Raw genomic sequence first — 26,006 nt, 5'->3', positions numbered from 1 at the left:
GTCAGATGGCATTGTGTCAAGACACCATGTTGATGGTTTAAGCAGCAGAACTGTTCCCTCTATAGTTTTTCTTTGGTCAACTGTGTTCGTAGTGTAGTGTTTGACATAGATGTGTTTTTTCTCCACTTGCGCTCTGCTTTCCTGCATTCTGTTTTCAAGGCCTTTATCGTTGTAATGCTTCTCCATGGCGTTCTGTGTCCCCTCATGTTTATCTTAGTTTTGATAGTTGCAATTGTATCCATGACGTATGAGCTTCTCAACTGGGTCTGCACTCACAAGTGGTGACATAGTTATGTGCTCCATGAAATGAACACTGGTATTTCAAGTGTCAAAAAACCCATATTTGGAATTATCTGTAGGCCAAAGACCTTTAGTGATAACCGGATCCAGGTTGTGGCCTTGATTGTGTGTGGGCCCTTTAACTCATTGCATAAGGTCAAAGGTGTCAAGTAGATCAGAGAGTCCTTTGGCATCACTGTCCGTGTTATTGTCTGACTGTCCTTTTATGATAGTTAGAAGTTGCAGTAAGAGTAGATCCATTTTACAGAATTTCTTGGTCTATAAATAATTCAAAAATAAAAATTGTTCATCACCTTGTAAGATTAAAATATAGCAGCAAATCCCCTCATTCTTTCCAGTTTCGACACTATTGAATTTCACTAAGAAGTAAAAAAAAAATAATCTACTTTTTAGCTCACAATGATGTCATTATTTAACAGTAATTTGTTGACTAGACATTGAGCAGAGCTAACCTAGAGAGGAGACACTGTTGTGCTCATTGTGTTTCTAAAAAAAAAGGGGAAGTGGTTCATCATCTGAATTAATTCTCTGACGTCCTTTAAACTTTGTAATGACAGACTCAGCCTCAACTGTTTAACCTTGTTTTGCCATTGAAATGGATTTAATTTAGGACAACATTCAGCCTGGCCCCTCTTCACACCACTGTGTTTCTTGATTTGAGAACTACAAAGTTACTGATCTCGTCATAATCTTTTAAGGCGCTCCAAATTACATTACAAACAAGGTCAGAGCACATTCAGTAATAATACCATTTTGATAATCATTTTTAATCCCCTCCCTCCTCACACCACAAGACAAATTGCATTGCTTATTTATTTTTGATCAGCGCTGTTCCAAATAAACAGTTCTGAGTTTCCCCCTCAGTTTAAAGACTCGTGCTTTACCCCCCTCCTCACCTCCTTAAGCCTGTGTTGTGGAATTGATCGCAGATTTGTGATGAAGATTCCTGTGAGAATGTGATGTTAGACAGTGGAGACGCTCACCCGTACCACACAATACACTTGGGTCAGGTTCATTTAGGTGTGACCACAGGATTGATCCCACTGGGAGCAATTAGTTAGTGTTAAAGGATCTGGGATGGTGGGAGCAGCAAGATGTCAAACATTCCTCCAACCCTCATCAGCAAAGCGCCCTCGATTCCTGCGAGGTTTAACAGCCAGTATTTTTTAATATTTCTGCGCGACTACTCCCCGAATGCACATTGCGGCTCCGAATGTTTTCACTGCTTCACTCTGTTGTGTCATGATGGTAGCAGGTGTGTGTTCAAAAACTGGCAACACGTGACTGCTCTGCTTAAAATAAAATCAATAAAACTGTTTCGGTATTTTAACATTCACCCGCCCACAAACCACAAGGTGCCTGTTTGTTAATCAAACTCTAAACACATGCGTCAGACTTTTTTTTTCTCTCTCCCCCCCATTCAAACCCCAGGAGAAGGGAGATGCGTCAGATCCGAGTATGAAAAAAAAAAAGAGGCTGCTCTTAGGAACTGATGTAAAGTAGATGAAACTTTTCATACAACAGTACCTCTTCTTCAAAGTCTCATTCATCTTTACCTGTCACCCTTCTGCACTGACAATGTTTTTCATCATGCTGCAACAAAGTGCTCCAGATCTTTTTCCCTGGAATCTAAAAGCTCTGGATACAATAATAATGTAAATCCCTGCTAATGGCTGCATTTATCTCCCCTAACATGCTGCGAACGTATGACAACACTAATAAGGGTTGTTAATGATGTTTGTTTGTTTTTTTTGGGGGGGGCATACTATGGCATCCTTTTTTTATTGTGAAGCACAAAGTGACAGGAATCCCTGGCAAAGAGAAAAGACCAGTTGTTATGGTTACAAGTTATAAATAGAGCTGCGAGGAGTGTAGGTGACAAGGGAACAGAGAGTTTCAGGATCAAAGACAAAGATGAAATCCACCCCACAATTCCTTGCTCTACAAACTTATAGGGAGAATCAACGCAGGCAGAAATTTGAGACGCCAGCCGACAAAAATAGTCCTTACTTTCGTCATTCAAGGCGTGATGAACATGAGCTAATTTGCACAATTACATTCCAATTGAAAAATTGTTACATTAGGATATGGACGGTTTCTCTTGTATGTTGAGGCTCGGACCCCCCAACATCCCCTGTGATGTTTGGCATTTATGTCTTGCACATTGTTCCCTGCACCAGTGCCCAGCAGAGTGGGCCTCCCGATTCAGCCAGTAATTAGAAGCAGTTCAAGGATTTAATGAAGAGGAGCTCACTTGATGACAGCAGCGCTTGAGACATTGCCAGTGGCTCAACTTCAAAGCCGGAGATATAGCTCGTCAGCACAGGCCTGGGAAAAGCAGCAACAAGATAACAAGTCATGACTTTCTTTTGATTTGTGGCATGCCAGGGCGCTAACTATATAGTTTTGCAGCCAGCAAGACCAAGCAAATGGCTGGATAACTTGGCTACTGTGCAGTGGGTATCATCAGCAGTACAGAGCTGAATGATGATGTGAGTGGGAGGCGAGATAAGATAGCCGCATGTGTGTCTTTCTTCTTACTGATTCCAAGTCAGTAACTAGAGAGGCTCTGATCAGCACAAAAGCCTTACAGCAGGAAGAGGATGTGTTTCAAAGTCATCGTCAATTCTCTTTGATGGCTGTGAACCTAAAAAACTGTGGATCCTTAGGACATTGGTGGTGTATAAATGAACATTACTGATGGTTGTCAATCTATACCCAGTTACTGCTTCCTTGTGAAGAAGAAGTATAGTCAGCGGTGAAGCCTTTAACTTTAGTGCATAACTTTTTCATATAAACAAATGTCTGTTACATTCAAACCAGTGACGGTTGCTGGTCTTTAAAACAGGGGAAGCTCATTTCAGGCCCAGTTATTTATACATACATTCTTACATAAATTATGCAAATGAACCACTAGAACTAGAAAAACGTGACGATTATGTCAAACTATCATACTATTTACAGTGTATTTGTACAAACAAAAATGGGTTATATCGCCGAGCAAATAACACACGACGGCAGACTTCCTTCACAAAATACACACAGAACTGAGACTGAGATAAGGCTCCGCTGTCATGTATGTTTCTGCAATGCTGTCAATCAAAAACTGGTTCCGCCTTTCAAACAATTCCTCCAATCATCATGCAGAAGCCCAGCGTCTGCACTCACCCTATTCCCCCATCCACTATCATGGAAGCCCAGCTTCCCTGGAAGTGATTTTGCTGCATTTGAAAATGCGGAAAATCTCTCCTCTAAACTATTGTGGTTTTGCAAGTATACGTAGCACATAATGGAAACATCCATGAACAATACATATATATAAATATGCTTCTACTTCACATCTCCGTTATCAGGTAAAAACAATCTTAATCACTTTAGCCAAAGTGTTTTGTGCTGCTCTGGGAGGATTAAAGGAGTAGATTACGTCTCCAGTTTCTTTGCTGAAGGGTTTCCACCCTGACGTTGATTTCATATCAACTATCGTGCCACTTCTCTTTTCCATAGGGTACAGTGTACATCTCCATATTCACAGAACGTATTAAGTATTTTGGGAAAGGATTTAATGGATTAAAAAATACATCTTTAGAGCAGATTGAAAACATGTGCCCTGGTCTTAACTAAATAAGCACATGGCAGATTTTCTTCCCCTCTATTTCAGTGTTGAAAACTGTTAAATCCCCACAGACATGACTGTATCTTAACTACTTGTTCCCCTAAAGTACCAAATGTGATAGTATAAGAATTTGAGTTTATGAAAAGAAAAATTCTGATTGCTCAAACTAATGAATGCTTTGATTCATTTCCCATGGGGGCAATTTAAGGGCTCATAGACGATACAAAATATTATTTTGTAATGATGAAAATGCCTTCACAGTGTGTATCAAAATACCTTTACTTACTTTTAAAATACTATAAAATACTTGCTTTAAAACACTGTGATGACGTCATAAGAACACAAACCATGAGGACTGTACTGTACCTTCTCTAAGATTATTTTAGTAATGTATTCATAGTGCTATGCCCCTTTTTTCAGTTTTTTTTTTTTTAGCTTTACTTTAGGCTTCTCACGCTCTAAGGTCCAGATATTTGATTTATCAGAGATTTTTAGGCTGGATGCCCTTCCAGTCACAACCCTCCCGTTTATCCGTGCTTTGGACAGGCGCTAGGAGTACTGGATGTGGCCCCCCGTGGCTGCGGTAAATTAAGAGTTTCCAATTAACAAGCAATGGGGGTTGGGTACCTTGCTCAGTGGGAGCCCAGCCCTTGACCTGGCAGGGATATGAAGCGGCAAACCCTCCAGGGTTGGTGATGTAAATTTGTTTTATTCCAAACCTCATACTCCACACTTGCGTCACAATTGTTTTAGTATTTTGAAAATACACAAATACAGCATTTTGATACATGGTGTGGCTGCTTTATTGTGTAATTTATAGGGATACATTATAAGTTGGGTATTTGGTATTGCAAAAAACATAACATTACGTTTTTGTACTTGTACAATATCTCCTTTCATAATCTGCACTTTATTAATGATTTTCTGTGGAAACAACACTGCTTTATCTATCCATCTAGATCCATATATCACAATAATGCATTTCTCTGCAACATTACAACCCACACAATTTGACTATCTCCCAATATCTCCCAAATTCTGTAAGTAGATGTCCCCCACCAAGAGTAAAAGGGAGTCTCTGCAGGAATAAATGTTATCTTGTGGCATTAATTCCTTTCAATTCTAAATTGCTTTGCTTCAACTAATTTGTCTGCCTCTTTTGTGTGCCTGTAAATGTATGACAGTGTCTGTGTCTGTGTCCCCCAACTCTTCCTCCTCCTACATGACACTTGTGAACGTGAGAGTATTTGCCTCATGAAGGTTTATTAAGTTGTCGGCCTTTGGTTTCACATAAGATCATAACATCGAGGCTGTGGTGTTTTATCGTCTCATAAGCAGATTTATCTCCAGCCACCTCTTTCCCATGAATGGCCCACGGAGGCAGTTCAGAAAGTCATCTGATTTTCAGAAAACCAAAGTTTGAAGTAACGTTTTGCAAAGTCAAAAAAAGAAGAGGAGAAAAATAAAGGCTTATAGAAAAAAGTAGGACATTCTGCTATAGTTTGATAGAGAGGGCGACTGTTGAGAGATACTATGTTGATGTTCAGCATTGTAGTGTTGTGTGGGTCAGAATTATCGAAGAACTTTATACTTGCTAAAGTCTTGACATCAGTTTCTTGTTCCTATAGTTTAACACGAGTCACACTGGATTGTTAATAGGTAATGCAACTGATTCCAATTTGTATTGGAGGTCAAGGGATTGTCTGGACATGACATTATAATACATGTTTGTGGTGTGATGCGTGACTGGAGCAGCTGAGATTAGGAGCAATTCATTTACAAGATTAAAGTCATAATATTCTAACCTGTTCTAGAAGAGGAGGGTTGTTAAAAATGAGGGCCGTGGAGCTTTTGGTGGAATAGTACTTTAGAATAATCTTTTGGCACATCAGCATCACATTGTCATAAGTGTCAGGACTTTAAAAAGTATATGCCAGAAAATGCATCTTTTCCGCAGAAAGAACCAGGCAGACTTGGAGGAAATCACAGCTTTTGTAGAGGGGGAAATGGCTGCAACTGGTCCACTGCAGGGTTATTGGTGGATGTATCAGCGGGCCATTCAGCGGGGCTTTGTGGTTTCTCAAGTAACGATTTTGGATCCAGAAGGAATCGAGGTCTGGCGAGCAAGGCGTCAGCAGTCCAGTACGACTTTATTCTCGTACATTTATGACTTTATTCTCAAAGTCTGTGAATTTACAACATTATCTTCTAACTAATAAAACAAGGTGTGTCATTTTTCCGTGTAGCATAATCTCTACAAGGTATTTGGTACTATTGGTACTTTGTTTATGTAGTACCTGAAAAACAGAGCGGCACAGACTGGTTCTTGTTTGACAACGGATTTACAAGGAAGAGTTTATTGATCTAAATGACCTCCATTCATTTCTGTGAGCTGCATCAACATTCTGATCTTTTTTTTGACATTGAAGGCAAATTCATCCCCACGTGTGCTGGTCTTCTTCTTCTTCATGCAAATGTTGACTTGGACTGTACATATATATGCTGCACTTACTGCAGGTAGATGCAGACCCTCATATTAGTATGAATACAAGAGTGAGAATGTGTGAGAATGTACCACACGGGTGAAAGGAAAGCAGGGACGTGTACAGAGACCTTGAATATGCTGCAGATAGCACTTTGCTGCTCTTTAAGTACCACAAGTCACAATCACACTTTTCATACAGTGCTTCAGTATTTTCTACCACACGTCGTTCATAATCTGTGTGGCACAGCCATCAATCTAGGGCATGTGGAGATGAGTAAGGTCAACACCGCTGACCCTAAAGAACAACTGCTCTCTATACCCGCGGTATTTACAACTATTTGGCCATGTTGTATTTTTGATATGAATTATGATTATTATTCCTTTTTTATATTTAGTTACTACTATTTTCATTGTAGGTTGAAATCAGTAAATTTGGCACCCAGTCATTTAAGAAAGATTGGATAACTGAGTTTGAAATACTTAAATATACATTGAAATAAATGTCTATTTTTTTATTGCATTTGAAGCTAGAAAGGGTTAAAAAAAAAATTATCTCAAAGATATTCATTTGGTTCATAGTTCGATAATCTGTCAATAAATACAGACAGAGGTATAAGGTTTAAAAATGGAACGACACGCTTTAACATGACAACATGATTCTCGCAGTTGAAGCACCGTGGTGGGAACATCATGATTTGAGGCTGCTTTGATGTGTGTGTGTGCATGAACAGCTCAACATCACCGGGAGGGGAATTAATTTCCAAATTTAACGCGGTATATAAGGATGACGGTCCGGCACCAGCTGAAGGTCAGTGGGGGCTGGGTGTTGATGGAGGACAATGACACAAAACATTAAATGAAATCTTTTTACAGAATGACCTCCAGCAAATCTGCCCGCTGGAGTCATATTAAGAGCAAGGTACCACACAGTATAAGTTGACCACAGCTAATGTGTAAATGTTATTTTCCATGAATGGTTATATGGCAGTTTATTGATCCACTATGTTTCTTCTGTGTTTGCAGGTGGGATGAAATTTAGGGATTTTTGTTTGTTTATGACCTATGTACATTGTTTAAAAAAATATGAACTATACTATACTCACCAACGGTCACCAAAGAAACAAAGAACCAATTAGTTTTTCTTGTGATTTTCTTGTGTGGTCACTTGAGTGGGAGGTTCGGCAGAATGCAGAGGTCAAATTCACTCACTAATCAGAGTTGGTTACTAATTCTAATTCTACACTCCATAGACATCATGGTTTCATATCATTGTTTTAGATCAATGTTTTACCCTGAGATCTATAGCTTAATAATCCACCATTTACAGATCTATTCTTAAGGACATGTCATGCAGTCATGCAAACACTGAATGAAGGCAGCTTGATTAGGCACATCATTGTAACAGTCTTAAATGAAAGGCATTTTTAAACATGCCTTTTTAAATATACTAGCTCGACTCTCTTCCCCCTTGTGCTGTCAATTGTCACACTGTGGTGACGTCTCCACTGTGGTGCCACTGGTGTAAGCATCTTGTGCTGCACAGTGCTTGCATACATTTGACATTTTATCCACCACTTTTCTTTTTTTTGTACCACTATTATCATAGGTGACACGAAATCCAAAATGCCAGCCCTCCTCCTGTGTCTTCTTTTGCCATTTCTACAACTGACCCGCAACGCTCCTCACTCCACACCTCCGCCTCTGCTCGCCTTGTACCAAATGATAAAAAATAGATAACAGAAACTTCACAGGGATACTGGTGCAAGGCATAAGGCCCATTTATACTACTACATTTATACTAGTAGTAGTAGGTGTAGTATTCTGTGATTAGCAACACATCTAAAGGGGAGCAGAAAGCACAAACGCTTTGTGCTATTGAATATCATAGATTACCTCCTAAATGACCTGTGGTGGAGGTTGTCTGGAGTTGGTCTAGACAATGAAACAAAACAGAACCAAAAGTGTGTACATTCTGTTTAAACTTTGGGGGTAACAAAAGCAGAGCAAATCAGGAGGCGGTTAAAAAAATATAAGAATCCATTTAATTTGAATGTGAGCTGATTTTACAGTTCAAAAGGAGTAAAAATGTTAATTTTGCATGGATTGACTCTCCATTATTCAGTTTATTGGGATGTTAATGGGTGGTAAATGCTGCGATGAATGAACTTAGACCAATTTTCTTAAATCTTTCAGCAAATGTCTATCACAGAAAGCTCAGATGGGGTGGACAAGGCTGTACAGATTCATGGTGAGAGCTTTTCTACAGCTCTGAGACCTTGTATGTTAATTTTGATAAATCATTCACCCACAAGAGGCACTTGTGTGATTTGAAATGAAAACAAAGGCTTTCCACTCTTACTCCTACACTGTCAAAGCTGAAGGACATTTGAGGCTGATAATGACTGATCTGCTAAATTCCCAGGACACTACTAAAGCTGACCTCCACTGGAAAGAAGTCAAATAATAATTTTTCAGTGTTGAAGTGAGTGGCTTTGGAGCAATCCAGTTTTACAATTTGAGAATGAATCCTGATGAAATATGTGTGCTGTCCCTAATCCTCTTCAATCATAACCAGCTGTCCCGGGTTATGGATGTGACTGCTGCTTGACCCGTAGAGTGAGAGGCCCTTTGATCAGGATTTGGGCCGGCCGACATTAATGTGATCCGCTGTCTTCACCAAATGCTATAGTTATTCCATGGGCCAGACCAGACTCTGGTACGACTGGTGGCAAAACCTGGTAAAAAAAACCCAACATTTTTTAAAATGTCCACACTTCTAGACGATATTTATATCTATTTATATATTTCATATTTTCAATGACTTATAATGCTTGATATCATTTTAAAGGGCAGCTTATTTTCTTTCTTTTAAGCCCCATTATTGATATTTCCACACAATGAATTCACTTTAGCTCAATGGCCAACATTTCTTTTCTATTTCTTCTGAAATATTTGCCTTGAATATATTTTGTATTTTAGCATTTAGGAACATCAGTGAGACCAAACTCAGAAACCATAACCCTCACAGGACGCTTAAGGATTCAGGAAATGCATCATATTCCCATAAGATTTCATTGTAACAACATTAACTGCACCAAATCCAGAAAGGTCACAAACTAGTCTTTATATAATTGTTTGGTAACACAATGAAGACACATTTTCAACACAATTCACTATACATGCACACCAGACAGTGTGCTTGGTGTTCTTACTTACATCCACTGGCTTACATGCAATGCTGAATGCAACCACGTCTATATCACCTTTTACTTACGTTTATTATTCTGCTCTTACATTGTTTACATGTGTGAAGTCAAGGCTGGTGCTAATTCATGCGCACAGAAAACAAAAGGAGATAAACATTATACTTCTGTATTTATTCCTTGCGCCACATACAACACACAATAAGAGTAAGCGTGATGGTAAATGGTTCCTCTTCCTGATACAGCTGCACTTCCCAGTTCTCTCATGTGCGACACGCTATAGATGTACCTGATGTAAAACCAGTGACCTGCTGGTGTCAAATCTGAGGGCATTTTATCAAGGCTTCAGCCTAAACAGTTTGACTGAAATAATAAATGATCTTATGATCCTTGTGGCCATCAGTGGAATATTGTGCAGGGTTTGATGACTATAAATAAACAATAATAGAACATGATTATAAAAAGGACTGAAACCTAATCAATCTGAAATTGCAAACATGATAAAGATGCTGGCATCTGCAAATGACCCAGCTTATACACACTGAGTATAATATATATAATCACCATATAAGTTTGAGTTAAAAAAAAGTTAAATTGAGCAATATTAATAACACTGAACCAAATGACTATCAAATCCATTACTCACTATTATCTTGGTCCAATAAACTACAAATGCTGGTTCCACATCTGCTCCCGAAACTTACCACTAAGCTATAATTAGCAATTTTGTGTAGCATGAAGTAGCCAAAGAACCTGAAGTGGGAACATAATGGCAAGGAGAAATAAAGTTTTATCAGATAAAGGACTGCTGATATGGTGTTGCTCTTGCAAGCAAATCAGCAATAAGAACTTGAATGTCTCCTTTTTGATTTGCAGCCTAATAACAGCACCATCTAGTTCCCCTCTGTGCACGAAGCACAGAAGAACAACTACTCATCAGCTATGCTCAGGGTTATTTATGCACCACTGAAGGTCTTTCTGGCTTCTACAGCCATGTTTATCTTGTTCAGGTCTCCAGAGATCAGCCTCTAGTGAGTCTCCTGACTACAGTCGGCCTCTCAGAGGCATATTAACAAGATAGAAACAAGCAAAGCCGTCTCTACTGAGCCATTCATCTTTCGCGATGGCAACTCGGCATATGGAAAGGAATTGGCACATCATACCTGCGCCACCAGCATTGCACCCTTGGGAATGCAAACATCGTGACTGTCAAACTCTGAAGGATAGAAGTCGTATACTAAGCAAAGATGACAGCACATTTTCACTAAATTCAAGTATTGCTATATTTACATTTCAGTCAGCTCTACACAAGACTGAGAACAGATATGTTAATTTTTCCGTCTGCCCAGCTGGCACTCGCCAACATCACCTCTTTAATATTTGAATGTAATGATTTTAAATGTCTACACATCTATTCCAAAGAAAGTTACCCTCTAGGCATATACAAATGCATGGGTCCACTTAAGAAGGAAAATAACCAACAAAGGAATCAACCAGATTTGCCTCAACAACAGTTTTGTCTTGAATGTGCAGGTGCATTAAAAGCAGGGAAGGGGGGTGATGTGGGTGCTGCAGCATCCCCTACTGACACGGGCGGGAACACACAGCGTGTAAATAGTTGGTTGTTTTTCTTCTTCTTTTTTTTTAAAACCATCAATGATAATTTGCTTGTCCGATAAAAACATGTTTGAAATATGTTGAGTTACATTATTTAACATGATGACATCAGCAGACTCGGGTCAAAGTGTGAGTGATAGGGAAGATTATAAAAGTGATTCTGGATTTCTTTATTTCTGAAACACCCGAAACACAGAGTGTTGCAGTACGAGCTTTAAAGATCTTTCTTACGGCAATAATGATGTCATAGCTCGTGACGTGTGTTGAAGGAAGGGAAGTGTGTTGCTGGATGCACTTACAGAGTCTTGCATGCTGTACACTATACAGCACCCCTTGGCAAAATTATGTTCTCGCACGCATGATTAAAAGCACCCGGCTTTGGAGCAGGGGACATGTGGCCTTAATAGACCAGGTGAATTTACAGAACCAAGATTGATTCAGACTTTCAGGCAAGCTGTCACAAAGAATCCTTCCCTTCCCCATCATGTGCAGCCTGGTAGAAACAGCACAACCTTCAATGTTGTGAAGTGATTGTATGCAAACACATGATGCCATAGCCCTGATTTGACCTTTCAGGGCTCATTTCTTTCTACCTTCAGATATGACCTACAGGAGCTTTTTTTTCTTTTTTTACAAATTCACTTAGCTCTAAACAAGATTAAAGTAGCCCAAGTGCCGATAACTCATTTAGCAAATTAGGGGCACCAGCCATTTGAACACTGGTTGGAGATCAGGTCCATGGCATAACAAAGATAACACACATAAATGTAATTATGTCAGGGTCTCATATAGACGAGCAAGCATTGCAATGTACAAAAACAATATACCACCAGACCAGAGCCATGTTTGGATCATATGGACTTTCCTGCAGAAAAGGGAACCTTTGTGGCAACTCAGAGAACTTTATACCTATGTTAAAATCACTTCACCAGAAGTGTAGTACTTTTCAAATGATACGGGACTGTTTGGGGTGGAGCTGTCAGTACTGAAACGTTGTATGCCAGTATTTATTTCATCTGGTAAATGACCTGAATCTCTATGTTTAGTGTTGCTTGAGCTATTACAGTGTTTCTCATTTGCAATTAAATACATTTTATTTTCATATTCAGACTTTCTTGAATTAAATTAATGAATGAGTTGTGTGGTAAACACTGAAATTGGTGAATCACTGATGTCTAATGCTGTGCATGATCACTATTTGGTGGACTGGAGTGGAACAGTTCATTGCGGCCTACTGCTGTTCACATATCAACTGATTAATGTGCCTAATTATCCCCGATCTTAAGACTGGGGTGTATACAGTGTGTGGAAAGTTTTTAGTGCCTTAAAAAAGCTCCATGGATTTAAAGTTTGAGGTTCTTTTGGTCAAATGTGTCTAAGCTACAGAGGTAACATATGACACTTGCTGCCCTCAAACAGTGAGTATGGAGTGCAGGATGTTACAGTAATTAGCATCTGTTTCTGGAGCTCTAATCAGTTTAACAATACCTCAGACAGACCCCTTAGTGAGGGAGTCTTATCTATGATTTTCTTTCTTCTGAGAGAAATTAGTGTTTTCCATGCTTGTAGATTCCATAGAACAATATTCCCATCAGCAGAGCTCTTGTTCTTTGTATGTGGGGCTGGTTCTTTCTGTGGAATCGGTGAACAATGAAACTGATACTGCTGTATGAAAACAGGTTTATTGTCATTGACCTACAACTTGCTATACCTTGTAAACCCCCTTTGTCTTATATTTCCTATATTTTGTCATTAAGAGGTCCTGTAGATTACTATCAGAATAAATCAGCAAATGTAATATAAACTGCCCTTTGTCTGGAATTAATAAAAAAAATGTAAAAATTCAGAACCAAATCATTTCAGGCCAGCTTTTAAGAAGATGGAAGATCACCTTGTAACATCTTAAAGCTGCACCTAAGAAAGGAAAAGCATTTAAAATGATGCAGCCGTAATGATGCAGCAGTATTTGGCATGTCCTCTTCCAATGAACATAGACAAAAGTTTGTGTCCTGTGACTCTGGTTATCCAAGGTATAAAATAATTGTCTTGTTGACTGTACCAAGCCCGTAATTACATTGTTGAAAAAAGTTCAAGTTTAATTTAATGAGCGTTTATGCAATTATATTTATTCAACAGCAGAGTGGTGTGTTGTGCCCAAGAGATGCTTTTAAATTTTAATGTAGATTTTGGTGCACTTGGTGTTTCAGCAGCACTCTCATTGACATTCATTTTCATGCTTGACTCCACACCTGAGCTCGACAAGTAAAGCTTTGCACTTCAAGCCAGCATCTTAGAGGAAGTGCTGCAATTTATATTTCCAATTGGCTGAAGGCCTTGCACAAAACGAAGCTCAGAGATCGGGAGCGTGACTACATTTATGAACAAATAAATGAAACTTTCTGGAGGTAGATGGATTACACAAAGGACAGACAACATCTTAAGTAAGAAAGAGACATAGCTTTGATATGAACTCTTCCCACCAAGATACTACTGCCTGGTTTGATATTGCATAATGCATATCTAAATTTCATAACTAATTTAGATATGCAGTTTACAGTGAGTTGATTTATCCCACTTTCAATCAGTTTTAGTAACATACAATTCCTTAGAATTATAAGACTCCTTTTATCATGAGATAAAATAGTAATTTATCTCAATCCAACATCCTAATTTATACAACTAATTAATGCTTAGTGCAAGGAGCGACATTTAATATTGTCAATAAGGCTTAAAAAAATGTGTCCACTAGTTAGTTGAATTAAGCAGTGAAATGACTTTCTCAGGTTTAATTTGTCTCTAACTGAACACAGCAGCATTTGAGCTTTCCTTTTTTAGCTCATTGGTTAACACTACATCCAAGGTCTGCTCTCAATGGTAGGGTAGAACAGCAACAACAGACCCATCTGACACTGAGCAATACTGGAACATCATATATGGAAAAAGAGGCATCACATACTGTAACACCAATGCCCAGTGATGTGGGTCTGAAAGCAGACCACTGCAAGACCAATCACAATTACAGACGTCCAAGATAGAGTATCCAAAATGAAAAGCTGGACGGCACCAGTATTTGACATGATCCACACCTAGCACAGATGAACCAACTGCTGCTTTCTGGGACCCACCCACAATGGTTGACGAAAGGCCAGACAGTCACCCATCATGAAGAACCCCTACAAGGGAGCGGTACCGACCTACAACCGGCGCAACATGGAGGCTCCTATCAGGCATCACTGCCACTAAGATGAATACATGGCTCAATACATGAGCAGAGCCCATAAAGGAATTGGCAGAAACACCAGGGGAGCCAAGTACCAACTACTGGTCGACAAGGGAGTCACTGTTCCTGTAAGAACGCCAATGACTCAGTGCCACACACATGGGTACTGGAAAGCTTGGAGCTGTACAATATCAGCAGGACTCTAAGGACCTTCACCAAGAACTCAGTGGGACTGTGGACTATCCCAATGGGATGCTCTGTCCCCCTGCTGTTCTACATAGGCCTGAACCCCTCAACCAGATCATCACAAAGAGTGGCTTTAGATACTAAGTAGGGCAACAATCCGCCACCTCCTCTATATGGATGATCTCAAGCTGTATGCCAAGAGTGAGCGGGGCATTGACTCACTGATCCACCTCACTAGGATCTACAGCAAAGACATTGGAATGTCATTCAGACTTGATAAATATGGCCAAATCAAAAAGAGAGAAGATGATCAGATCTAAGGGAGTGAAACTACTTGGGGTCCTACAAGCTAATGAACCATAAAGAGGCTACAAGGAGATCCGCCACAGCCAAATACCTACACCAAGTAAGACAGGTCCTCAAGAGTCAGCTGGCTGGAACAAGATCCAGGACATCAATATCTGAACCCTGCCAGTAATAAGGGAATAGGGCTTATGATTTGTTGTGTGTTTTGTGAAAAGGTGTATGAGAGTTGCAACCACATCCTCTGTGTTATAGTGACGCTTATAGGAAAACTGGTAAGGATTGGGTTTGTCCTGAACCAACTGACACAGCAAGGGGGGGATGATTTTTTCCAATGACTTCATCAGCATAGAGGTTCGAGCTACGGGACAATAGTTATTGCATTCCTTTGGGCATGTTTTCTTTGAGACTGGGATAATGTGTGATATTTTCCAGGCTCTTGGGACACTATGTGTGTCCAGAAACTGCTGGAATATTTACTGCCACTTTGGGGCCAGTTCCTCATGATAGGTTTTAAATTAGCAGGTGTGATCCGGGCCTGGGAACTTGAGAGCATTGAGATGTGGAAAAGCACTGGTGACCTGACGCACTGTGATCTCCACCCTATCCTCAGGCTGTAGTATCAACATGTCTGTGTAGCTCTTTTCAGACCCCACAGTCTCAAATCTGGTGAAAAAGATTTTAAGCTCTACAGCAGCGGCCAGCTCATCATTAGTAACATAACACTGATGCCGTTTGTTTGGTATAGCAGCTATATATTTCATTGTGTCCCACATTTTCCTGGGGTTGGCTATAAGCAGGACCTCCAGACGTCTTTTATGTGCTTCCTTTACCTGATATTCCCCCTCAACTCCTTGTCTCTCTTTTTCCTTTCCTGTGTGTCATTATTTTTGAAAGCCAACTTCATTTTGTTTATTACATCTTTAATGTCTTTAGTTGGATAAGTTTTATTGTTTGGATACATTTTGACAGATTGTTTTGGGATAACAGACTCAACACAAAAGTTGATGTTGAGTCCAGAGTATCTTCCCTAAGCACCTCCCAGTTAGTGCAGGCGAAACAAGCCCCAAAAGTGTCTTTATTATTTTGAGTCCACGGGTATATCACCTTGTTCTGGTGTCTCAGTTTGGTCCGATATGTTGGGATGAGTTGGATTGTCACAGGTAGCAGTGGTCAGAAATTCTGTGGCCGCAGCCTCCTCTTAATGATGCCACTTCTCCCTCGTGTCTTCCTCGGGGCTGTATGCTGACTTGACTTGCCCAGAATCCGAGCTCACTTTCCCCTCCACCATTACGATTTCCTCAGTTCTTCCGGTATATCAGCTTGCAGCCTGGGTGTCACAAAGCCCTGTGATTCCCCTGTGGCCTGGAAAACCAGAGGTGTCTATGTCTCAATCTCAGTCCAATAAAAGAAAGTGTAATCCCATAAAGACGAGCAGAGACCGATGGAAGTCCCACTACTTTCATTCCACACATTGCATCCACTTCAAGCAGACAACAAGAGACAAAAACAGACAGAAAACAAACACAATTTGTCAGATCAGGTGTGCGTGTTGCCAGCAGAGCAGCGCCATCTGGTCCTCTAGGTGTGTCTTCATATAACCTTTTTTGCAAATGCAATTGTGGCAATTGCTCTATGCGCATCAAGTCATGGGCTGATACTCGACTGCCCCACTAAATTGAAGGTAACACACGCACACACACACACACAAAGAGTTTACTGAATGTGTTTAACTTCATTGACAGGGTTGGCCTTCTTATACATTGCTTATACAGGAGAACCTTTTAAAACAAATACAACAGATATATATATTACTAAAAAAGCTCCTTCCACCCCATCTCACACAGCGTGCAGTTATATCACATATGAATACCTAGGATGCTATAAGTGGATTATACTTTGACCTTTTAAATTTGGCAAATGCATGTGCACAAATATAAGTATAAGTGGGTAAAACTCCCTGTGGTTCAAATTAGCAATGAAACTTCAGCACTGAGCAATGACCACACTAGCAGAAGAGATAGTGTAAAGGTTACGAGTCACTTCTTAATAATGTAAGTCTTATTGGAAAAATTGGATTGTTGACAGTCAAATCTGCATGTTTTTTTCTGTGCCATGGACTAGCTTGTGCCATTCATTGTGGCTATGTTTCCTAGTCACAGAATTCAGTGTTGTTTCATTTGTTTGTCCAATGGTCTCCCTGCATCAGTGTAGTCAAATTTTGCTTTACTGTATATCATATATTAGTATATAACATTGAAAGCTGCTTCAAACTGTTGACAGTCTATCTGTTATGACTGTTTCACTGTTTCTGAGTTGGCAGTGTGATTAATCTGCAGTCACTCTAAATAATGAATTATTTACCAGTGCATTGTGTCAGAAGAGAGTTGCATCTCCCCCTACTGCTTTTACTGTAAAAGTACCATTGCACAATCAAATCCAGAGTCATTTATCTCTCTGGGGATTTTTATCCTGGTTTTCATATTGACATTATCGTAATTGACCTGTTTACTGGAAGTAGTCTGAATTGAAGGTTGAAGTGTGTCTATCAAGTTTCTTATGACTCACAAACGTGATATAAAGTCCTAAATTTTCTCTCTTTCTTTTTTTTTGTAACATAAATCAAGTTTCAATGTTAAAATATCCCGTCAAGGACCAACAAAGAATGCCGGAGTAAATAAATAATGTTCTTTGTCCAAATATGCCTTTTTGAGGATAAGCAGCTGTTCCCTGTATATTATAGATCAAATATCTAATTCTGTTAGTGTGGCTTCATTTGATTTCATGACGGTGGATTATTTTACAATTTCACTTCCTGAGCAAAATCTCACAGCGACACTCCATCTTACCTGTGCTATTCCTTGTTTCATTAAAATGGAAACTAGAAGTGATTTAATATGTAGAGACTACTGACTACATAGAGCAATAGAAGACAAGATCGCCAAGCTAACAAAACAACAAATCCCATTTATCACTTTCTGACCACTTTAATTGCACTTAAGCTGGGTTCGAGTTACATGGGAGCCAAGCTCACATGAAAGTAGCAAAGTCATTCATCGGTGCACACTAGTTACTAATAACACTACTTTAGGAAAAAGGCTATTAGGAAAGTAGAGAGGACAAAAGGGAAAGTGTCGAGGAGCCGTTTCATGTCACCCTGACATGCCTGTTAAAATATTAATTTATTAAGAAATAAAACACGATAGAATTTAGCTTTATTTTATCTTACTGCATTACATTATGCATTAACAAGATGTGTTTATTGGACCTATTTTTGGACTTAATACCTCACCCCCCAAACTCCACCTATGACTTGTCTTTGACTTTGTAAGACAAAATAGTTGATGTGAAAAGACGGTGGGGGAGCTTGGGGATAGATCAGGTTATATTTGGCTTCTGCACAATGTGACTGGACAAATATGATCTAGATCCAATTTAAGAGTTATTCTCCCTCTGCCACTTAATCTCTCGTCTCCCTGTCCTTTTAGACCTGTCTGCTGGCTGGGTAATGACACCCCGAGAGCGTCTGCTGCACTTATTGCCTGAGAACCAACAGAGTGTGCAATGGGCTGAAAGCCAAAGTCAGCATGGAGCCAAAGTCAATGGTTGAGCTGCAGGGACGAGGGCAGAAACAGAAGCACTGCACATGCACATGCCACTGACCTCCTTTTCAGACAGGTAGGTTGTCTTTAGTTCATAATACTGGGTCAGATCTTCCATTTATTCTTTACGAATTATGTTTGTCCCAAGGTCATATTAAGTTAACACTTCATCTCGTCTCACTCGTTTCTTGAAGAAAACATTTACAGGCCAATCTATCCTGATGTCTCTTCTGTTAAAGTCACGCCTAGATCATTACAGCAATGTTTACAGGGATATGATTCTGGTGCAGTTTACTGCTGATATTCCATCAAGTGCACTCATCTTAATTACTTCTTATTTTAACGAATTTGCCTGATTCTTAACATGTTGATAATCACTGTAAAGTAGAAAAAAAAATCCTTGTTTAGTTTAGTCCAACAAAGGCAGTAAAGGCCGTTTAAACCAATCAAAACATTTCTTAGAATCATTAAAAGACTTCATTCATCGTGGTTTATTTATCAAATAAAACAATTAATAAGGTCTAATGATACGCTGTCTGGTTCCTCTACCTGCGCTATTCATCAAAAACACTAATTAGTTTAATTGATGTAGCAAGTGATGAGGACTTGACTGGTAGCTTGTAAGTTGGTTTCCAATGCACTCGTGTTCCCTCTGGATTTTAATGTCTTTCTTTTATTTTGTCCAGTGTTACTCTTCACACATACAGACAGACAGTAGATGTAAGACCTGAAAAAAGTATATAACATAGTTTATCATATTAATTAATTGGACCTGAATGCAATTATTAAAGTTCTTGATCATCGGTTTATTTTTCTGATAATATTTGAAAGACTGTCTGCGCTCTCGTGCATCTGGACACAAACCTGTCAGCTAAGCACACACACACACACACCTTCATATAGAGCACTGGATAAAAAGATAGTGAAACACAATTCACTAAAAAGCTAAAAAGGCCAAAAGGCCAAAAGAGTAAAGGAAGCTCCTCTTTCACAGAAACCTGAAAAGACCGCCTTAACAAAGCAAGGTAAAGCAACAGCGTAGGCCAGGACATTTCTGACGCCTGCTGGAATCCCTGGATCAAACACATCAGACGAGCCTGCTCACCAGTGAGAATGTCATGGCTTTAAACAGACGTGAATCAAAGGCATCAGTGTTTCAAACAGGCCGATTGGAGGTGGTGCAATATGATTAAAAAGTGATGTCTTTACTCTTTCCAAAACATTAAAGCATCTGAATCTTTTCAATTCGTTTACCCCAATTAAGGAAATGGTCATGTCTCTGTAACTATTTGTACTATTTATGCTGCTAACTTGACCTGGATTACTTTGAACACAAAGCCAAGGACACGCGTGTTTTGCTGAGCTCTTCTATCGTCGCTTGTAATAATCTGACCAGGATGTGCTGACATTGTGCTTCCTTTCGCGCTGACTATTATAGTTTCCTTCACGAACATCCTCACTGATTGTCTCACTTGTGTAGGAGTCTTTCTTTCCACTGGGCTTTTGGAGTAACGGAGCCTGACGGTTATGGAGCTCCATGTGGAAATCCATGCTTTCTGTTCCCAAACTGCCTGGAAGCTACGCTACTTGGATGGAAGAGTGAGTCACACTAATCTTCAAAGCGCTGCATACATGGCCAACTGGTATCACCAGCTGGTCCACAGCTGTCAGCTCAAACATGAGCTGAAGAAAGAAACGGTTGACAAAGTCATGTGTGTACTGTTCCAATGTTTGTATTTAGTCAGGTAATTAATTTGAATTTAATTAAAATTCGTTACGTGAGTGATATTTATTCATGCCTGTTGAGAAAATTATTAGACCTCTTGCAAAATGCTCGAAGTTCCACTTGAATTAATTTGTTGATTAACAATAATGATTCAGCGGGCTGATTGCTGCTGCTACTGCTGCTGCTGCTGCTCCCAAGCTAATTGCTAGGATAGATTGTAGATTAAAGTAAATGGTATATACAGTTTTTCGAGACATGAGTGTTGTGTGTAACTTGAACTAATTTTTAAGCCCTCAGATCATGTTTGTCATGTGACGTGAATGAAAAGCCCTTTTCACTCGGGAGTTACTCGATCACTGCTGTAATGAATCGAGCTTGTCATTATTTGGGCTTTCCCCCTGTGGTCTTTCTTTTCCAGTGTTTTCCCAGATTGTTATATAATCCATGGGCTTCTGCCTTTTAGTTTGTTCATTGAGCTCTTTCTGTGTTTGTATCTGTTGCCAGGATCTTTACTAAAGAGCAGTTCAAGGAGAAGTACGCTGTTGATGACGTGTAATACACCTGATAAAAGCCTGTGTTTGTGTGTGACCTCTTCTTCCCTGTGCAGGAACTGAACCTTGATATCAAGTCACCCAGCTATTAAGTTACAGGAAATTACATTATAAATAAAGGTGAAAGTTGATGTTCCCTTATTTGAACCTTCTGTCAAAGGAGAAAAAAAAACAAATCAGTGACACCAGAGACAGATCGTGATGCGTTCACCGATGCTCGTAAAATCTCCTCTCACAGCAGTCACACACGTACACATTGCTCTGTCTCTAATAAGGGTAAGGACAAATATCAATGGGGACATGTCCCCACCGTCCGTTTGCAAACCTAAGCCCTTGTGTATGTGAGTGAGTGTGAAAGTGTGAATCACAGAGGAGATGAGAGAGATCTGCATGCCCGGACAACACAGTGGCGCAGTGTCCCCATCGGCCTTGTAACCAAACCTACACCCTTGGTAATGTTGCCAGACATATTCTGCTGTCGCGGTTGCTGCCCGAGGTGATCTACTAGACCAATTATGAAACTTTTCAAGTACTACTCACACACACACGCACATTTATAAACACAGGGCCCACATCGAAAAATACCAGAATTCCCCTTTAAGCACATGTCATGTAGCTGCATTATAGAATGTATCCGCTGAAATAAACAGATTATTTAAAGGGATTGAAACAGAAATAAACATGCATATCGTCATATACATTCTTGCCTGTTTATGTCTTAAGATGCTCGGAGTTATATGCACTCATTTGGTCGAAGAAGAAGTATGTGAGTAGCTGGGTTTAAAGTATACGAGTCAACCATCGTACTGGTGATTAATTTGTCGGAAAAATTCATCAGCTGCTCCGCTCTCTTCTCTGCAACACCACGGTCTCCATATCAGACTGTCTAATGGACTGTTTTGAGACTTTGTTAAAACAGTCACGCATAGACAGTGTTGACAGCAAATTCCCAGAGGAGTCTTTTTTTGGGGGGGGGGTTGACAGTTGACAAATTACAATAATATATTCAGATGATAATATAACAGCTTTCACTTGCCAACATACTGCAATTTTGCACTTAATGAAAAAAATCACAACATTTCTATCGTTGCACTATAAGTTTACCCCTCGATGACTCAACCCGCTGATTTACATCTCCCCACCTGCCTGAAGTGTTAGATTTACTAATTAGTCACAGGTAAGAGTGCAGTTTCGACTTGTCCTATTCCTCCGTGAAGCAGTGCAACGCTGCAGTATAATGCTAAATAAAGCACAAATCATACAGCACTGCCTATATGCATGTTTAATGCTGTTGTGTTAAAGTCAGACAGTTGCTGGTGTTGACGTTGTATTGCTGCCTACACTGATATCGGAGCATTTTTCTCTGTCTCAAAAGCTCATTAATGATGTTTGATGCACTTTGCTCAGCACTATCCTGCTTCATTTTTATACTGTTGACCACAGCAGTTTGTTGAGGAAACGTAAATCATGATGATTTTAATCCTTTTAAATGGAGGAAGGCCTCTACCTATATGATTTATTACTGGGAGTTTTTAATGCAGGTTTTTTTTGTAAGGGTGACAATATTAATATACAGTGAGTCACACCGGACGTCATATTTATCTTTCCCCTTAAAACTTGGACTTAAATTAAGTTGAAAGTGTTGTTGTTTATGCCACAGAGTTCTTCTATTGAGTTTCTCCTGTGTGACTAGCATATGTTTAGTACTGCTGCCATGAGTAAAATCAATTAAGGGATTTGATAAAGTGAAGCCATCTCTTAAGACTTGAAGTTATTGGCTTGTGAAATGACTAATAACGGACACTGATGTCATTAGGAATACATTTTAACCAATCTTGGCAGTTATACTTTAGTGTGTAAAATTAGGCCACAGTTTTCTGCTGCGATATGAACTTTTTTCATTTTTGAAGCCATCTTGACCATCCATCCATTGTCTGCTGCTTGATCCTGCACATTTGCAGGTCACTGGAGCCACTTCCAGCTGACACAGAGTGAAAGGCAGGGTACACTGCCAGACCATTACAGGGACGACACAGAGACAAACAACCCTTCACACCTACGGGGGCAATTTAGAGTGTTTATGCAAAGTCTATGCAGAAATGCACTTGTTCTGACCGTGTTGTGTAGGTCTTTTTGCTAACATCCTGCATGTGTTCTTCATAGATCAGCTTCAGACGTGACTTCATCCATGAGAACAACTACAACTGTGTTGTAGACATTCTGGACATATCCTGTTCACAAGAATGGGACGGATGGATGGATGGACAACCCACTTATATAATGACTCTGGCCGCTGGCTGTTTCCAGGTGAGGTGGCATGAAAACGATGCTCCGGTATCACCACAGTATCTGTGAACACAGAGTCAGGAATCTGATATTAAGGCTGTTGGGGACTAATGTTGCTTGAGGTTTGCTTAATTAACTGTGCTGCTGACTACCAGAGAGACTATGCAGCCACAATGGCGCATGACAGAGTGACCTTTATTGTGCATCCTGAGATTAGAGGGGAGGTGTTTGTTGATTCTGCCTCTCTATTGTGGGTCTCAGTCTTCTAATTCCTCCTTTCCTGCTCTCCTGCAGATTGTTGATGTCTGGTCCAACCTGTAGCAGTTCTACCAGCAGTTCGAACTCTGGTATGCACGACACATTTTTCATATTTACTCAAGTAGAAATATGTAACTAAAACGAGCAACTCTTCAAGCATGGGGTGAGAATTTCCAAGATTCAGCTTTAGGGTTTGAGATCGCTCTTTATTTGTATTTTTATATAGTGGCCAGCTCGTTCACCATGTCACAATGGAAAGACAAAAAAAACACTCAACCCTCTCATTTTGGTTTGTGTGTAAGCTGTTGAAAAGTGGCATCAAACATCTTGACAATGGGAATATTTAACAGCGTTAGCTTAAAAAAAAATCTATATCAATCAGTTACTAATTTACAAAATAGACTAATTTGTGTTCTTCATCTACATTAAAATGCAATTGGGGGTGCTGTTATACATATTTGCAGTGTCTGCCTGAAGCCTATGTTTAATGGGCATCATGTTCATTAACATCAATATCATAAACAAGGACATAACAGACTGTCATGCATACTGATTGTTGCAGATAAACCCACTTCTTACTTTAATTGCATCTTGCTTTGTTCTTTATCAATTCATGGCAATGTTGCCATTGTCCTTCACATAAGTCTTTGTTCTTTTTTTAACTGCACACAATATATGATACTCATTTCGACACTCAAGTCTGCATTATACACTTATAGTGCTGTTTTGTTGTCGTTGTTGTTTTTCCTTTTAACATAAACAACAGTCTCTTCCAGCCAGTCATTGTGGACTGGTGTAAGTGATTCAAATTGAACTCTTTGAATTGAAGTTTATTAACATCTTCCAGTGCAGATTGAGCTATTGTTTATACACAAACCCCTGCAATTACAGCTGCCCAGCCGGGTAAATGTGTCTCCAATCAGAAACGGAGGCTTTTCTCTGAGTTGTTTTCTTCCCTCTGAGAGTCAGAAACTATATGGCTGTAATGGACTTCGTGCTTGCCTTGTTGTCCTTGGCATTAGAGATCCCCCCCCCCACACACCCTCAGAAGAATTGACATTTTCTGAAATGAGGAGTGAAGCTTCTCAGGCACACCTCCTTGGGAGAAAGACTTGCTTGAACCCCTTCTTCCGCTTCTCCCCACACCTCAAATTGTTCTGGGCTATTGCATTACTTCCAATGATGTTATTATTGGTTGCCACTGCATTGTTTCAGAAATCTTAAATTCATTATTCCCCAGCATGTATGTCGGGTTATTTTAAGGTCCAGCCACAGCTTTTGTGAATCAGATAAATCGGAAAGCAAAAACTTTGCTTGCAATATGATGCTGAAGATTATAGGTGGGTGTACTGTAAACAGTCTGCCTGTCTCTGTTATTGCCTGGGTGATGTTGATTCATCCATTCATTCACTGTCTAGAGCTTTATCCTCCTCATGAGGGTCACGGGGGAGTGCTTTGCTAATCTCGCAGGGTACATCCTGGACCGGTCGCCAGTCCATCACAGGGCCACATAGAGACAAACAACCATCCACTCTCACGCTTACATCTACGCTCAATTTAGAGTATCCAATTTGTCTGATCCCCAAATCTGCATGTTTTTGGACTGTGGGAGGAAACTGGAGAACTCAGAGAAAACCCATGTGCATTTAAAAAAAGAAGAAGAAAGAATCACAATACAAACACTGCATACCTTTTGCTAAATTCATTCTTTTTTCCTTCCTGTCTGCAGCTGTCTCATTAAGACTGAATTGCAGGTGGTGGTGGTCCATGACAAAGACGGAGTTCTTTGTCAGACCCAGTGCTTGCGCTGCTGTAGTTTAAGTTTCCAAACACTGATAAAAGCAGGACACACCGTGCTGTCTAAAAAAAGGTATGTCGTAAAGTTAGTTGCCTGTCCTAGATTGCTTCTATTTTTTGCTTTTTCACAGCAGTCAGTGTTGAAAAGTTGAGAGTTTCGCGGCTTAAAATAAAACTCTCAAAATGTAGCAAGAGTCCACTGAGCTCACGGAGTTTAAAACTCATGCTTCAGGATTCAGAGGTGTGGGGATCCTCTATGGCTTTAAACTGATTAAATTGTTCATCCAGCTCCGCTTAGAGGGCAGAGGCTAACAGAAATAGCCTTTGACCATTAAAATAAAGCATTAAAGCATTATTTTCTTGTGCACACGGTTGAGCTTTATTAACATTAATAGCCTTCGGGGCTGAGCAGCAGTGCATGTTCTCCCTGTGTGTGCGTGGGTTTTCTCCGGTTTCCTCCCACAGTCTAAAAACATGCAGATTAAAGAATGAGTTAAATTCGACACTCTAAATTGACTGTGAGCTAATGACCTGTCCAGGGCGTATCCCGCCTTTCGCCCTATGTCACCTGGTGTTGGCACCTCACGTGGAGGATAAAGCAGTAAAAGATGGTTTGGATGGATGAGCAGCGATTAATCCTCACAATGCTATCCTCTGATGCCACTCAGAGTGAACAGTTAGTATATTGTTCTCCCCCAATTTCCTCACATTATTATTGGGGCGTGATCAGAATTGACTTTTTGGTTTGTCGTTGTCCTCAGAGCCACTCGCGTCACTTAGTGTTCAGGTATGATGGTTCGAGGTATCAGTATGTCCATTTGCATTAATGTTGTTGTCTCATTTTGAGAGATTCATTTAC

At 39.9% G+C, this 26,006-nt stretch overlaps 1 long non-coding RNA gene across 1 annotated transcript; it reads left to right on the top strand.

Annotated features, from left to right (window-relative positions):
• The first annotated feature begins 16,566 nt into the window (after window positions 1-16,566).
• Window positions 16,567-23,435, top strand: LOC122772792. Its single transcript, XR_006360818.1, has 5 exons — window positions 16,567-16,611; window positions 18,416-18,605; window positions 20,010-20,128; window positions 22,970-23,113; window positions 23,387-23,435. It is a non-coding gene; the product is annotated as an uncharacterized LOC122772792 (long non-coding RNA).
• Window positions 23,436-26,006: the final 2,571 nt, after the last annotated feature.

This window comes from Solea senegalensis, linkage group LG7, assembly GCF_019176455.1.
Source record: "Solea senegalensis isolate Sse05_10M linkage group LG7, IFAPA_SoseM_1, whole genome shotgun sequence".
NCBI classification, from domain to species: domain Eukaryota; kingdom Metazoa; phylum Chordata; class Actinopteri; order Pleuronectiformes; family Soleidae; genus Solea; species Solea senegalensis.
The sequence above is the reverse complement of the archived record's forward strand: the minus strand, read 5'-3'. Positions and strand labels throughout refer to the sequence as shown.